We start from the raw sequence: 16,390 nt of genomic DNA, 5'->3' as shown, positions 1-16,390 counted from the left end.
AAAATTAAAAATAAAAATAAATAAAAACAAACAAACTAACAATAAAAACCCACAGCGTAAAAAAAAAAAGGCAGATACTTGAATATAGTTGTAGAACGTGGAGAAGAAATTGGCATAGAGAAGGAAATTAAGAATCCAGAAGGGAGTCAGGAATGCCTGACAGAACAATGCCCTAGAGCAGCGGTCGGCAAACAACAGCTGCCAGTTTTTGTAAATACAGTTTTATTGGAACACAGCCCCACCCATTCGTTTACCTATTGTCTATGGCTGCTTTCTTGCTACAAGGGAAGAAAGGCCCACAAAGCCTAAAATATTTGCTATCTTGTCCTTGACAGAAAGTCTGCTGACTCCTGCCTTCCAGGAGGCAGGGGCGGGGCTTGGGAGCACAGAAGGAGTCAGAGATGCCGGTGAGGCTGGAGAGATAATAAATAGTTCAAGAGAGTGACTGTGGGCCCTAGCCCAGCAGGAAAAGCAGCATGATTAAGGTGAGGCGGAGAGAAAGGAGAAAGATTCAGAGTGGACAGATGGGGAGGCTGAATGCTTCTGAAAGGCAGAGGGAGTGGGTGTGTGTAACATCCCCTGGAGGGGATGTTAACGACTAAGATTGCCCAGGTGCTGAGATCCTCATGACAACTGAGGGTTTCGTCCGGACACCCTGGTCAACCATGAGCACAGATCTCTGGCCCCTTTGCCTTCCATTGCCTGCCCCTGCCCCGGGCCCAGATGCCGAGTTTTCGAAGAGTGAACAGTGACAGGAGACGGCTTGAAGAGACCAAGGAATAATGGCGAAGAGCTGGCAGGAGGAGCTTCAGAGTTAGAGCCCCGGGCGGAGGAGGTGAGGGAACCCGGAGGAACCTCTGCTCCTGCAGCTTTTGGGACACAGCCATCTTCTCTAGCCCCAGTGAGAGCAAGCTCCTGGAAGTGCGGGTCCAGGCTGAGGGCTTTGTTTGCCATGAAGGGGGAGCAAAAGGCCGAGGAGAAAAGGAAGGAGGAGGTGTGATGGGTGAGGGAGCTTGAAATAGCCTAGCGTTGAGCAAAGCAAAGAAAGCAAGGCAATGGGTTGGATTTCCACAAACTTAACTCCAAGATCAGTAATATGTAACTATCATATTTCAAGCAGTAAAACAATCAGTGACTAGCTACTGAGAGTCCCTGTAAGAATTAGGAGGAGAAAACCTCAAAACAAACAAAACAAGGATTAATTTTTTCCTCTGGTAAAAGTCCAGAGGTAGTTTGGTCCATGGTTGGCATTAGGGATTCCAGACGTTATCAGAGACCCAGGCTCCTTCTACCCCCTCTGCTCCGTCCATCTTCCTTTCCTAAGTTATCTCTGTTCTGAGATCTAGCAGCCATAACATTTCCATTCCAGTCAGGAGAAGGAGGAAATGGGAGAAGGAGGTCCCTATAAGGACCCTTCCCAGAAACCGCAGCTGCCTTTACATATCCCGTTGGCCAGGACTTTTACACGACTACACCTTGCCACAAGGCAGCCTTGGAAATATGAATTTCATTCTGAGTAGACACATGCACACCTAAATTTTACAGACCAAGTAGAGAACATATACAGGGAAACAATTTTCTCTGCCACATTCCATCCTTATATCTATATATACAAAAGACGACCATACATCCCAGTTCGCATGGAAGAGTCACAGTTTACACTGCTATCCCACATAATTATTAACAGAATTCCTTTTCACTCAAAAGTGAAAAAAAAAAAAAAAGGGGAAAAGCTTGGTGGTTCCTCAAAAAGTTAAACATAAAATTACCATATGATCCAGCAATTCTACTTCTAGGTATATACCCCAAAGAATTGAATGCAGGGACTTAAACAGATACCTGTACACCCATATCCATAGCAGCATTATCCATAATAGGCAAAAGGTAGAAACAACCAAGTGTCCATCAACAGCTAGAGGGATAAACAAAATGTGAAATATACATACAATGGAATACTATTCAGCCATTAAAAGCCTGAAATACTGATACATGTTAACAACATGGATGAACCTTGAAAACATTATGCTAAGTGAAAGAAGCCAGTCACAAAAGGACAAATACTATATGATTCCATTTATATGAGTTACCTAGAACAGGCAAATTCATAAAGACAGAAAGTAGTTATAAGGGCTGGGGAGTGGGAGAAATGGAAGTTATTATTTAATAGGTACAGGAGTTTCTATTTGGGATGATGAAAAAGTTCTAGAAATTGATAGAGTGATGGTAGCACAACAATGTGAATGTATTTAATGCCACTGAACACTTAAAAACTGTTAAAATGATACATTTTATTTATTTATTTATTTATTTTATTTTTTAAAATAAAGCCTAGGCATGCCATCTTACAGAGAAATCTAACACTTTTTAAATCTTATTTTATTTATTTATTTTTGTTTTGTTTGTTTAATTTTATTTATTTATTTTATTTTTGGCTGTGTTGGGTCTTCGTTTCTGTGCGAGGGCTTTCTCTAATTGCGGCGAGCGGGGGCCACCCTTCATCGCGGTGCGCGGGCCTCTCACTATCGCAGCCTCTCTTGTTGCGGAGCACGGGCTCTAGACGCGCAGGCTCAGTAGTTGTGGCTCATGGGCCCAGTTGCTCCGTGGCATGTGGGATCCTCCCAGACCAGGGCTCGAACCCGTGTCTCCTGCATTGGCAGGCAGATTCTCAACCACTGCGCCACCAGGGAAGCCCCTACATTTTATGTTACGTATATTTTACCACAATTTTTTTCTTAATAGATTTATTTATTTATTTATTCTTGGCTGCATTGGGTCTTCGTTGCTGCGCACGGGCTTTCTCTGGTTGTGGTGAGCAGGGGCTACTCTTCATTGTGGTGCGTGGGCTTCTCATTGCGGTGGCTTCTGTTGTGAAGCTCTAGGCACGTGGGCTTCAGTAGTTGTGGCACGCGGGCTCAGTAGTTGTGGCGCACGGGTTTAGTGGCCCCACGGCACGTGGGACCTTCCCAGACCAGGGCTTGAACCCGTGTCTCCTGCATTGGCAGGCAGATTCTTAACCACTGCGCCACCAGGGAAGTCCCATTAAAAGTGAGAAAAAACCTTAAGGTATCTACCCAAGAGAAAAGAAAGCATATATGTCCATACAAATACTGACAGTTCAGAGCAGCTTTTTGTAATAGCCAAAAACTGGAAACAACCCAAATGTACATCAAGAGGTTAATGGATAAGCAAACTCTGGTATATGTATACAATGGAATCCTATTCAGTAAGAAAAAGGGATACACTCACGATACTTGCAATAACATAGATGAATCTCAAAATAATTATGTTGAGTGAAAGAAGTCATATAAAATAATTTATGCTGTATTTATATATACATTTATATAGAATTTACATACTTCCTAGAAAGTGCACACTACTGTATGGTGACAGAAGTAGATTGGTGGTGGCCTGTTGGGGGGTACAAGGAAGGATAGGAGAGGAGGATCACCAAGGAACACACGGAAGCTTTGGCAGAAGTGATGGATAAGTTCATTATCTTGATTGTGGTGACAGTTTCATGGGTATATACAGGTATATACTATGTCAAAACTTTTCAATTTATACACTTTAAATATGTGCAGTTTTTTATATGTCAATGATACCTAAATAATGTTATTAAAGTAAACATGCACACGTAATTTCATTAACATATGAATAAATAATATTAAAAATAATTTTTTAAAAAGTGTCCTAGTTTGGATGATAAATTAAATGGTCACCCTATATATATTCTTCTCTCCACTTATAAAACACATTCACCTGCTCCCCAATAGAGAAACCCCCCAAATCCCACTGTATCCGGCTCAAAGTCTATAACCTAAGTCTATAACTACCCACTGGGTCCAGATAGAGGTGCAACCTATAAACTAAAAGACAAACTGTCTTTAGATATGTACTAGTGGAGTAGGAACAAGATAATCACAATAAAAATGACTGTTCTGAAAATAAGAGAAATGTCCACTATCCCCCAAGGACACAGGAGAGGTTGGTGTTGGGGAGATGCCTATTGGGGCCACACAGTTTTCAGTGCCTGTTTCCTGCCGGTGCGGGTTTGGAGCCTGGGAATGGCTTCAGGGTTGAGTAGTCACAGATGTTTTCAGGCCAAACTGGTGGTTACTTCGGTAATACAGTAGCCCCCCCCCCCCCCCCCTTATCCACGGTTTCGGTTTCACTTACACTTTCCCTGGTTTCTGTTAGCCAAGGTCAAATGCCATCCGAAAATATTAAATGGAAAATTCCAGAAACAAACAATTTATAAGTTTTAAATTGCACACCGTTCTGAGTAGTGTGATGAAACCTTGCCCAGTGTACCTTTGTCCCGCAGGGACATGAATCACCCGTTTGTCCAGTGCATCCGCACTGCATATACTTCCCGCCCCTTAGACATTTAGTAGCCTTCTCAGTGATCAGATCGACTACTGTGGTGTCACAGAGCTTGTGTTCAGGTAACTCTTATTTCACTTAATAATGGCCCCAAAGAGCAAGAGTAGTGGTGCTGGAAAAAACAGTTTGTATAGTGTTCAATACTATCCATGGTTTCAGGCAACCACTGTGGGGTCTTGGAACTATCCCCCATGGATAAGGGGGGACTACTGTTTAATTCTTTCACTTAGCAGCCTTCCAGACCATTTGCTTCATGTGCAAATGACCACAGTCAAAGACCTCACCTAGATAAAATTTTTAGGCTGGGAGACTTTGGTCTACAAATGAGCCTCTGTGCTGAGCTTATTGGCAGCCGCTTTCAATGCTTCTAACACAGGATGGGAAGGCAAATTCCTTAATCCCATTTTTTGCCTTCAGGCTCCTGGCCTCTGGGGGAAAGTTAGCCTTATCTCTCACTATTGCTCCTAAGCCACTCTTCATAATTGCCTTGGTTTGAAATACCAAAGCAGAGGGCTTCTTTCAGCCCCGATTGTCTCCATGTTAGGGAGCCCTTGGACAATTTGGATTGGGGGCTGCCAGCAGAGTACATTCCTTGCTACCTCTGCTGAAGACTGGAGTGCTTCTGTTTGTGTGTGCCCTCCTCTCTGAGGACTCTTTTTTTTTTTTTTTTTTTAAATAAATTTATTTATTTATATTTATTTTTGGCTGTGTTGGGTCTTCGTTTCTGTGCGAGGGCTTTCTCTAGTTGCGGCAAGCGGGGGCCACTCTTCATCGCGGTGCGCGGGCCTCTCACTATCGCGGCCTCTCTGGTTGCGGAGCACGAGCTCCAGACGCGCAGGCTCAGTAGCTGTGGCTCACGGGCCTAGTTGCTCCGCGGCATGTGGGATCTTCCCAGACCAGGGCTCGAACCCGTGTCCCCTGCATTGGCAGGCAGATTCTCAACCACTGCGCCACCAGGGAAGCCCTCTGAGGACTCTTGAAATCAGAAAACAGCACTCAATGCACACAATGACTGAATACTCCCTACTAGTTCTCCAGTATTCCTGCCCCATTTGGAACTTGCCTTTCAAGGGCGGCCGGCACTTGTGACCCATTAGTGTGTTGTGAAGTCAAGCGGGTCACAGCCAACTTTTTTTTAATGAGGTAGAATAGAATAGAAAATATCAGATGCCTGCAGCCCAGGGCAGAATAGAAGCTCTACTCCACGAAATTCCCTGCTCAGCTGCTTCCAGCTCCCTGGGTCACCCTCCATTGCTGATGGGTGGCCTTCAGCCTCAGGCACCAAGTTTGTATCTGCAGACCAGGCAGAAGTCTGTCAAAAGATGGAGAAGTAGGCAAAGGGTACACCAACAGTCTTTTATTTTCTGTTCCTAGAAGCTGCCATATAACACTTCTGCTTGTATCCCATCAGCAAGAGTTTAGACACATGGTCACATCTAGTGCAAGGAGGGTGAGAGATGTTATTTTCATTCTGGGTGACCGTGTGCCCATTTAGTGATATTACAATAGGAAAAAAGGAGAGAAGAGGTTCATTATAAGGCAACTAATAGGATTTGTGTGTAGATTCAAGGCATTATGAGGGGTAACCAATTCTTTCTTTTTTTTTTAACCAGTGATTTCTTTCAAAACTCAGAGCTATTCTCACATAGCTAGAAGAAGACACCTTGTTCTCGGTCTGCATTTGACCCATTTCCACCTCTTCAACCACTGGATATAGTGCTTAAACTTAGAAGTAGAGACAAGATTCCTAGGTTCAAATCCAGGCTACCCCACTTATGAGCTGTGCGACGTTCGTTGGCAAGTTATTTTAACTTAGTCTTAGTTTCCTTGGCTGTAAATGATGGAAACCAATAGTATTATAGCAGAGTATTTTTACAAGGATGAAATATGAATTTGCATGTAAGGAAGTAGAGTGCCAGGCACATGATAAGCTCTTAATAAATGATAATTCTAATTTTTTTTTTTTTTGGCTGTTTTGGGTCTTCGTTCCTGCACGCAGGCTTTCTCTAGTTGTGGCCAGCGGAGGCTACTCTTCGTTGCGGTGCGCGGGCTTCTCATTGCAGTGGCTTGTCTTGTTGCGGAGCTCGGGCTCTAGGCGCGTGGGCTTCAGTAGTTGTGGCTCACGGGCTCTAGAGCACAGGCTCAGTAGTTGTGGCGCACGGGCTTAGTTGCTCCGCGGCATGGGGGATCTTCCCGGACCAGGGATCGAACCCGTGTCCCCGACATTGGCAAGCAGATTCTTAACCACTGCTCCACCAGGGAAGTCCCAATAAATGATAATTCTAATTTATTATTCAATACCTCCTTGCTGCCTGAAGGCTTAACTACTCAGCACATGAGAGTCTTCTAGAATGTGTCTGTGGTGCCCCTAGTGGGTCCCATTCCCCATTGTATGGTCCCTCATTTATTTATTTTTTAAAAACATTGTTTCCAATTAAAAAGTAATACAACCCAACAACCTCACCTCTAGGAATCTATCTTAAAGAGAGACTCGCATGACTGCACAGAGATGTACCTGATGTGCCGCCATTGTTGTAACAGCAACAAACTGGGAAGCAACCATCAATAAGAGAATATTTTAAAGTTATGGTTGCAGCAACATGGATGGACCTAGAGACTATCATACTAAACAAAGTCAGAAAGAGAAAAACAAATACCATATGATATCACTTACATGTGGAATCTAAAATACGACACGAAGGCGCTTATCTATGAAACAGAAACAGACTTACAGACATAGAGAACAGACTTGCAGTTGCCAAGGGGGTGGGCAGAGGGAAGGACTGGGAGTTTGGGACTAGCAGATACAAACTATTATATAGAGGATGGACAAACATTTAGGTCCTACTGTATAGCACCAGGAACTATATTCAATATCCTGTGATAAACCATAATGGAAAAGAATATATATATGTATAACTGAGTCATTTTGCTGTACAGTAGAAATTAAACACAACATTGTAAATCAACTATACTTCAATAAAAATTTTAAAAAATTATGGAACAGCCAGAACTCTGGAATCCCATGAAGTCATTTAAAAGTCCTAGACTGGGAACTTCCCTGATGGTCCAGCGGTTAAGACTCCGTGCTTCCACTGCAGGGGGCAGGGGTTCGATCCCTGGTAGGGGAACTAAGATCCTGCAAGCCAAAAAAAAAAAAAAGTCCCAGACTGACTTCCTCTGACACCACTCTTCCTCTATCCCGTCTCCAGCCTTCCTGAGGGGTCTCAAACTTTCCACTCTTGTTCCTATTGTGAGACTTCTACGTAAGCCTGTTCTTCAGCTTGGCAGGTTCTGTCCTTGACAGATTTAATTTGGATATGGCTTTCCCTAAACCACCTCTTTCAATCTGAAGGAGTCCCTCAGCCTATCTCTAGCACATCACCCTGTTTTATTTCTCAATATAGCACTTTCCCTTAATTAATTAATTAACTGTTTGCCTCTCCCAACTGGAACATATATGCCAGGAAAGTAGTGCCCTAGTCTTGTTTACCATTCCAACAAAAACTGAGCCTGCTGCATAGTGGGGATTCAATAAATATTTGTTGAATAAATAATATTAGCTATACTTATTAAGTGCTTTCTGTTTTCTGGTCATTGTCCTACATCCTTTAAGTATATTAATATATATAGAATTCTTACAACAATTCCATGAGGTATTTACAATTATTATCATATCATTTTACACATGAGGCATTTGCCTAAGGCCAAGCAGCTAATACGTTGCAGAGCTGAATTTCAACCCAGGGAGTGGGTCCCGATCTTATGACCTTAACCCCTACATAACATTGCCTCTTATATGTCAAGAACCAAAATATACATAATGTAGCTAAAGCAGGGCTCAGGGCAAAATTTATAACTGTAAATGCCTATATTTAAAAAGAAGAAAGATCTCAAATCAATTACTTAAACTTCTGCCTTAAGGAACTAGAAAAAAAAGAGCAAATAAAACTCAAAGCAAGGAGAAGGAAGGAAATAATAAAGACTAGAGCAGAAACAAATGAACTAAAGAGCAGAAAAACAATAGCGAACATCAACAGAACCCAAAGTTGGTTCTTTGAAAAGATCAACAAAAGTGATAAACTTTTAGTTAGACTGACCAAGAAAAAAGGAGAGACGATTAAAATGACTAAAATCAGAAATAAAAGAGAGGACACTAATACTAAACTTACAGAAATAGGAAAGATTATAAGAGGATACCATATGGGGAGCTGCTGATCAAAGGGTACAAGTCTTCTAAGATGAATAAGCCCTGGGGATCTAATGTACAGAATGGTAACTGTGCCTAATGATACTGTTCTGTGTATCTGAAGTTTACTAAGAGAATAGATCTTAAGCATCCTCACCACACATACATACAAAAAAGGTAACTGAGGTAATGGATGTGTTAATTAACCTGACTGTGGTAATCATTTCACAAACTATACATAGGTCAAATCATCATGTTGTATACTTTTTTTTTCCCATTTTTTTTGCCACACCACAAGGCATGTGGGAGGTTAGTTGCCCAGCCAGGGATCGAACCCGTGCCCCCTGCGTTGGAAACGCGGAGTCTTAACCACTGGACCGCCAGGGAAGTCCCATGTTGTATATTTTTAATGTATACAATTTCATTTGTCAATTATACCTCCACAAAGCCAAAAAAAGGAAAAAAAAAAAGAATACTATGAACAACTGTACTCCAACAAACTAGATAATTTAGATAAAATGGGCAAATTCTAGAAAAGCACAAATATCAAAACTGACTCAAGAAGAAATTGAGGGCTTCCCTGGTGGCGCAGTGGTTGAGAATCTGCCTGCTAATGCAGGGGACATGGGTTCGAGCCCTGGTCTGGGAAGATCCCACATGCCACGGAGCAACTAGGCCCGTGAGCTACAAGTACTGAGCCTGCGCGTCTGGAGCCTGTGCTCCGCAACAAGAGAGGCCACGATAGTGAGAGGCCTGCGCACCGCGATGAAGAGTGGCCCCCGCTCGCTGCAACTAGAGAAAGCCCTCGCACAGAAACAAAGACCCAACACAGCCAAAAATAAATAAGTAAAATTAATTAATTAATTAAAAAAATAAAAAATAAAAATAAAAAAATTTAAAAAAAAGAAGAAATTGAAAACATGAATAGGCCTATTACAAGACATCAAATTAATAATTAAAAACTTCCCACAAAAAAAGTCCAGTCCCAGATAGCTTCACTGGTGAATTCTACGAAACATTCAAAGAAGAATTAATACTAATTATGGTAGGTTGAATAATGTCTTCCCCAAAATACCCATGTCTGTCTCAATCTGAAGAATCTATGAATGTTAATTTATATGACAAAGGGATTTTACAGATGTGATTAAGTTAAGAATCTTGAGATGGGGAGATCATCCCGGATTATCTGAGTGGACCTGGTGTAGTGACAAAGGTCCTTCTAAGAGGGATGATGGAAAAGTCAAGGTTAGAATGCCATGTGAAGAAGGAAGCAGAGTCTAAAAAAGAAGCTACTACCCAGCTGGCTGTGAGGATGGAGGAAATAGCCATGAGCAGCTTCTAGAAGCTGGAAGAGGCAAGGAGCAGATAGATTCTCTCCTGGAACCTCCAGAAGGAACCAGTCCTGTTACATCTTGATTTCTCACTTTAGAGTCATTTCTGGATGTTGAATCTGCAGAAGTGTAAGAGAATAAGTTTGTTATTTTAAGCCACTAAGTGTGTGGTAATTTGTTACAGCAGCAAAAGGAAACTAGTACACCAATCTTCCACAAACCCTTCCAAAAACAGAAGAGGAGGGAAAACTTCCCTATCATTGCATGAGGCCAGTATTACTCTGATACCAAAACCAGACAAAGACATCACAAGGAAAGAAAACAACAGACCAACATCCCTCAAATTTAGACACAAAAATCCTGAACAAAATACTAGCAAAATGAATCCAACAATATATAAAAAGGAAAGAATGAATATATGTGTATCACTGAGTCACTTTGCTGTACAGCAGAAATTGATACAACATTGTAAATCAACTATACTTCAATAAAAAAAAATAAAAATTAAAAACATATAAAAAGAATTATACCATGGTATATAATTATACCATTATACCATGATCAAGTGGGATTTATCCCAGGAATACAAAGTTGGTTTAATATCTTATGCAGAAAAAATTTAACATGTGAAGCTTGAGACTGCTATCCTTAGAAATGCCTGCTTGCAAGATTGGCCCTCAGCTGGCATCTGGGAACGTGAATTTAAGGACTGGTAAGAGTAGCTCACTATGCCTACACTGTTTATACAAATCATGTGGTTTATGCTAAATACCTGCTTTCCTTCTGGGAGTCTGGAATTTTGATACGTGCTAGACAAAGCATGCCTATATGACCAGCCTTTATTAAAAACCCTGGACACTGAATTTCAAATGAGCTTCCATGGTAGACAATATTTCACATGTTGTCAGGACTTGTTGGAGGGATTAGGCGTGTCCTATGTTGCCTCCACTGGGAGAGCACTCTGGAAGCTTGTGTTGGTTTCCTCTGGACTTTGCCCCTTGTGCTGTTTCTCTTTGCTGATTTTGCTCTGTATCCTTTCACTATATAATAAAACTTAGCTGTGAGTATGACTACATACTGAATCCTATGAGTCCTTCTTGTGACTCATTGATCCTGAAGGTGGTCTTGGGGGTTTGAAAATCAATTAATGTAATACATCACATCCATAGAATAAAGGACAAAAACCATATGATCATCTCAACAGATGCAGAAAAAAGCATCTGACAAAATCCAACACAGTTTCATAATAAAAATACTTAGCAAACTAAGAATAGAAGGGAGTTTCTGCAGCCTAATAAAGGGAATATATGAAAAACCCATAATTAAAATCAAACTTAATGGTGAAAGACTGAATGATATCCCCCTAAGATCAAGAACAAGACAAGGATGTCCACTGTCATCACTATTTAACATTGTTTTGGAGGTTCTAACCAGGGTAATCAGGCAAGAAAAAGAAAGAAAAGTCCTCCAGGTGCTCGCTTCAGCAGCACATATACTAAAATTGGAACGATACAGAGAAGATTAGTATGGCCCCTGCACAAGGGGGACACACAAATTTGTGAAATGTTCCATATATTTTTTTTTTGGCCATGCCCTCGGCAGTGTAAGCATGGAATCCTAACCACATGATCGCCAGGGAATTCCCAAAGCATTCCATATTTTTAATTATTAGAGAAATGCAAATCAAAACTACAATGAGGTACCACCTCATACTGGTCAGAATGGCCATCATTAAAAAAATCTACAAATAACAAATGCTGGAGAGGGTGTGGAGAAAAGGGAACCCTCCTACATTGTTAGTGGGAATGTAAATTGGTGCAGCCACTGTGGAAAACAGTATGGAGGTTCCTCAAAAAACTAAAAATAGAGTTTCCATATGATCCAGCAACCCCACTCCTGGGCATGTATCCGGAGAAAACTCTACTTCAAAAAGATACGTGCACCCCTATGTTCATAGCAGTACTATTCACAATAGCCAAGACATGGAAACAACCTAAATGTCCATTGACAGATGAATGGATAAAGAAGATATGGTACATATATAGAATGGAATACTGCTCAACCATAAAAAAAAATGAAATAATGCCATTTGCAGCAACACAGATGGACCTAGAGATTATGATACTAAGCAAAGTAAGTCAAAAAGGGAAAGACAAATACCATATAATATCACTTATATGTGGAATCTAAAATATGACACAAATGAACTTACCTATGAAACAGAAACAGATTCACAGACATTGAGAACAGACTTGTGGTTGCCAAATGGGGGGGTTGGGGGAGGGATGGATTGGGAATTTGGGATTAGCAGATGCAAACTATTATATATAGAATAGATAAACAACAAGGTGCTACTGTATAGCATAGGGAACTATATTCAACATCTTGTGATAAACCATAATGGAAAAGAATATGAAAAAGAATACATATATGTATAACTGAATCACTTTGCTGTACAGCAGAAATTAACACAACATTGTAAATCAACTATACGTCATAAAATAAATAAAAAGTCATCCAGATTAAAATGAAATAAGTAAAACAATCTCTATTTACAAATGACATGATCTTGTGTACAGAAAATTCTAAAGAACTCACTAAAAAACTATTAGAAATAATAAATGAGTTCAACAAGGTTGCAAGACACAAGATGAATATATGAAAATCAATTGTACTTCTATACGCTAGCAATGAACATTCCAAAAATGAAATTAAGAAAACAATTCAAGTTAAAATAGCAACAAAAAGAATAAAATACTTAGCTGTAGCTTTAAAAAAAGATGTGTAAGTCTTGTACAATGGAAATAGCAAAACATTGTTGAAGGAATCAGATCAGATGTAAATAAATGTAAAGACATATTCACAGATCAGAAGACTTAACATTTTAAGACTGACTGATTAATTTACAGATTCAATACAATCTCCACCAAGATCCCAGCTGGCTTTTTAAAGAAAAATTGGTAAGCTGATTTAATATTTAAATGAAAATGCAAGGGACTCAGAATAGATAAAACAATATTGAAAAAGAAGAAAACAGTTGGAGGACTCAAACTTTCTGATTTTAAAACTTGAGAGGGTACTGGCATAAGCAAAGGCATATAGATCATTGGGCAAGAATTGACAGTTCAGAAATAAACTGTACATTTATGGTTAATTGATTTTCAACAAGGGTGTCAAGACAATTCATGAGGGAAAGAATAATCTTTTTAAGAAATTCTGCTGCAATAACTGAAATGCACAAGCAAAATAATGAAGCTGGACCTCTACCTCACACCATACACAAAAATTAACTCAAAATGGATCATAAACCTAAATGTAAGAGCTAAAAACTATAAAATCCCTCAGAAGAAAACATAGGACTAAATCTCCATGACCTTGGGTTAGGAAACAGTTTCTTAGATATAACACCTAAAGCACAACACCCAAAAGAAAATAAATAAATTGGACCTCATCAAAAATTAAAAACCCTTGGGAGTTCCTTGGCAGTCCAGTGGTTAAGACTCTGTGCTTTCACTTCAGGGGGCATGGGTTCGATCCCTGGTTGGGGAACTAAGATCCTGCATGCTGCGTGGTGAGGCCAAAAATAAATAAATAAATAAATTAAATAAAATTAAAAGCCTTAAAATAACTATAAGTGGAATATAACCTTTAAAATTTTGAATCACTATGTTCTACATCTGAAACTTATATAATATTTTACATCAACTATACATCAAAAAAAAGTAAAAACTTTTGTGTCTCAAAGGACACTACAAAGAAAGTGAAAAGATATTCCACAGAATGGAAGAAAATATTTGCAAATCATGTATCCAGAATATGTAAAGAACATTTACAACCCAATAATAAATGAACAGATAACTCAACTTTAAAGTGAGCAAAGGATTTGGACAGATATTTGTTTAAAGAAGATGTACAAATCAACAATAAACACATGAAAACATTTTCAACATCATTAGTCATCAGGGAAATGCAAATCAAAACCACAATAAGATACTACTTCATGCCCACTAGGTTGGCTATAATCAAAGATAGACACTAACAAGTGTTGGTGAGGATGCGGAGAAGTTGGAATCCTCATACATTGACGGTAGGAGTGTAAAATAGTGCAGCTCTGTGGAAAACAGTTTAGCAGTTCCTCAAAATGTTAAACATAGAGTTGCCATATGATCCAGCAATTCCACTCCTAGGTATATATCCAAGAGAAATGAAAATATCAATCAACAGAAAAACTTACACATGAATATTCAGGGATTGAACCCAGGCCCTCAGCAGTGAAAGTGTGGAGTCCTAACCACTGGACCGCCAGGGAATTCCCTGTATGATCCCGTTTTTATGAAATGTGCAGAAATAAGCAAATTGATAGAGACAGAAATCAGATTAGTGGTTTCCAGGGCCTGTGGAAGTTGGGGGGAAGTGGGAAGTGACTGCTAACGGGTACCAGGTTTCTCTTGGGGGTGGTAAAAATGTTCTAAAATTGACTGTAGTGGTGATGGTTGCACAAGTCCATGGATATACTGAAAGCCATAGAATTGTACACTCTAAGTGGATGAATTGTACGGTATGTGAATTACATCTCAATATAGCTGTTAAAAAATGTCAAGGAGGCAGGCTTCCACAGTGGCACAGTGGTTAAGAATCCACCTGCCAATGCAGGACATGGAAGAGTTCCCAGTCTGGGAAGATCTCACACGCCTCGGAGCAACTAAGCTCGTGCGCCACAACTACTAAGCCTGCGCTCTAGAGCCGGCAAGCCACAACTACTGAGCCCTCGTGCTGCAACTACTGAAGCCCATGCGCCTAGAGCCTGTGCTCCTCAACAAGAGAAGCCACCGCAATAAGCCCTCGCACCACAACGAAGAGTAGCCCCCGCTCGCCGCAACTAGAGAAAGCCCGCGTGCAGCAATGAATACCCAACGCAACCATAAATAAATAAATTTAAAAAAAAGACAAAAAAAAACGTCAAGGAGGCAATCGGGTGTGCCCCGGAGAAGAGAGGCTGGAGCGGGAGAAATAAGTTGGAAGTTATTGGGCCACAGACAGGGATGGGAGAACTCTTACTGGAAAGATGAGTAGAGAGGTAAGAGGATTCAGGATCAAGTCCTGGGACCTTTCATCACTGGAATGAGGAAAGGAGGGGGGTGCAGGAAAGGAGGCCAAATAGAAGCAGACAGTCGGGTAGGAGACACCCATGTGATGTGGACAAGCTGAGGAGGACTAGCTGAGGCCAAGAGAGGAGAGTCTTTTGAGAAGGGGGAGGGGCCAAGTGTGTCACAGGCAGCGGAGTGGGCAGGAAGGTGCAAGCAGGAAGCAGGGCCGATCCCCGGCTGTCCGCCCCCTTTGGCAAGAAGTCCACAGTGTGCCCCAGTGAAGCCTCCCTGAAGCAGCAGGGGGTGTAGTTAGGTGAAGGGGAAGGAAAAAGAGCAGAGTTTGGTGTTCAGCATGCCAAGGACAATCTCAGTCCTGCTGCTCACTGCCTAAGTGACCTTAGGAAAGACACGGGGTCTGCCTCCTCAGCTCCTGAATGGCCTTTCAGGGTTGATGAGGAGATTGAATACTGTACCCTGTGCAAACTGCCTGACACATAGTGGGCACTTTAGTTGTTAAAAGCTCTGGCTCCAAAGACAGGCAGCTAGCTGTGTGATCTAGGCCGGTTTCCTTAACTTCTCTGAACCTGTTTTCAGGAGGTTCAGGGGTATATTAGTCAAATCCACCTCACTGGCCTGTTCCAAGAGTTAGATGACAAAATGCAAGTAAAGCATTTGGCAGGGGGCTGGGACACAGTAAGGGCTTCACGAAGAGCTGGATGTTCCTTTCTGCTCTCAGCCCTTGCCTTGATGCACGCCTGGGCTGGGTGACAATCGGGGGCCATGGGGAGCAGCTCCCACTAACCATCTTCCTGCAGGGCTGGGCCCCGGCCCCTAAACAGCCGCTCAGCTCAGCCAGCCCGGCATCAACGCGCCACCAAGAAGACTGAGACAGAGCAGAGCGCTGGGCCTTAGCTGGAGCGGGGTGAGTGTGTGCACGTGGCCGGGTGGGGGGCCTGTAGCCTCTCCCTGGCTGGTATTGGCTCGCAGATCGGCAACATGATCACCGCCTTGACCTCGGGAGGGAACAGCTGCTCTGAGGCCATCCCATGACTCGAGTACCTCACATAAGGCCCCCTTAACCTTGGGCAGCTGCCGCGTCCAGGCCAACAGCTGGGCCCCGCGGGCCGTAAATCACTGACGACACAAGCCGGCCAGCGCGGCTGGCGGCTGCTGCCGGGGGTGGGGGCGGGGCGGGGGCGCAGGCAGGGCCTCAGAAACACTCCCCCCGCCCCCCCCCCCACCCATTCCATTCAAGCCAAGGGTGGCGGCTTTGTAGCCTTGCTGGGCAAACTTTCCTCAAATCCGCAGAGGTCTTTCGACACAACAGACGCTGCACTGCAGAAGCAATGTGGACGTCCAGGGGGAGGCTACGTGTATAAGCCGAGCCGGGAACGGGAAAG

At 42.1% G+C, this 16,390-nt stretch overlaps 1 non-coding gene across 1 annotated transcript; it reads left to right on the top strand.

Moving 5' to 3' along the window:
• The first annotated feature begins 11,374 nt into the window (after positions 1-11,374).
• LOC132373892 (U6 spliceosomal RNA) lies at positions 11,375-11,481 on the top strand. The gene has a single exon (XR_009505548.1). It is a non-coding gene; the product is annotated as a U6 spliceosomal RNA (small nuclear RNA).
• The last annotated feature ends 4,909 nt before the right edge of the window (positions 11,482-16,390 follow it).

Source organism: Balaenoptera ricei, chromosome 10, assembly GCF_028023285.1.
Source record: "Balaenoptera ricei isolate mBalRic1 chromosome 10, mBalRic1.hap2, whole genome shotgun sequence".
NCBI classification, from domain to species: Eukaryota; Metazoa; Chordata; class Mammalia; order Artiodactyla; family Balaenopteridae; genus Balaenoptera; species Balaenoptera ricei.
This window is presented reverse-complemented; position numbering and strand designations above follow the sequence as displayed.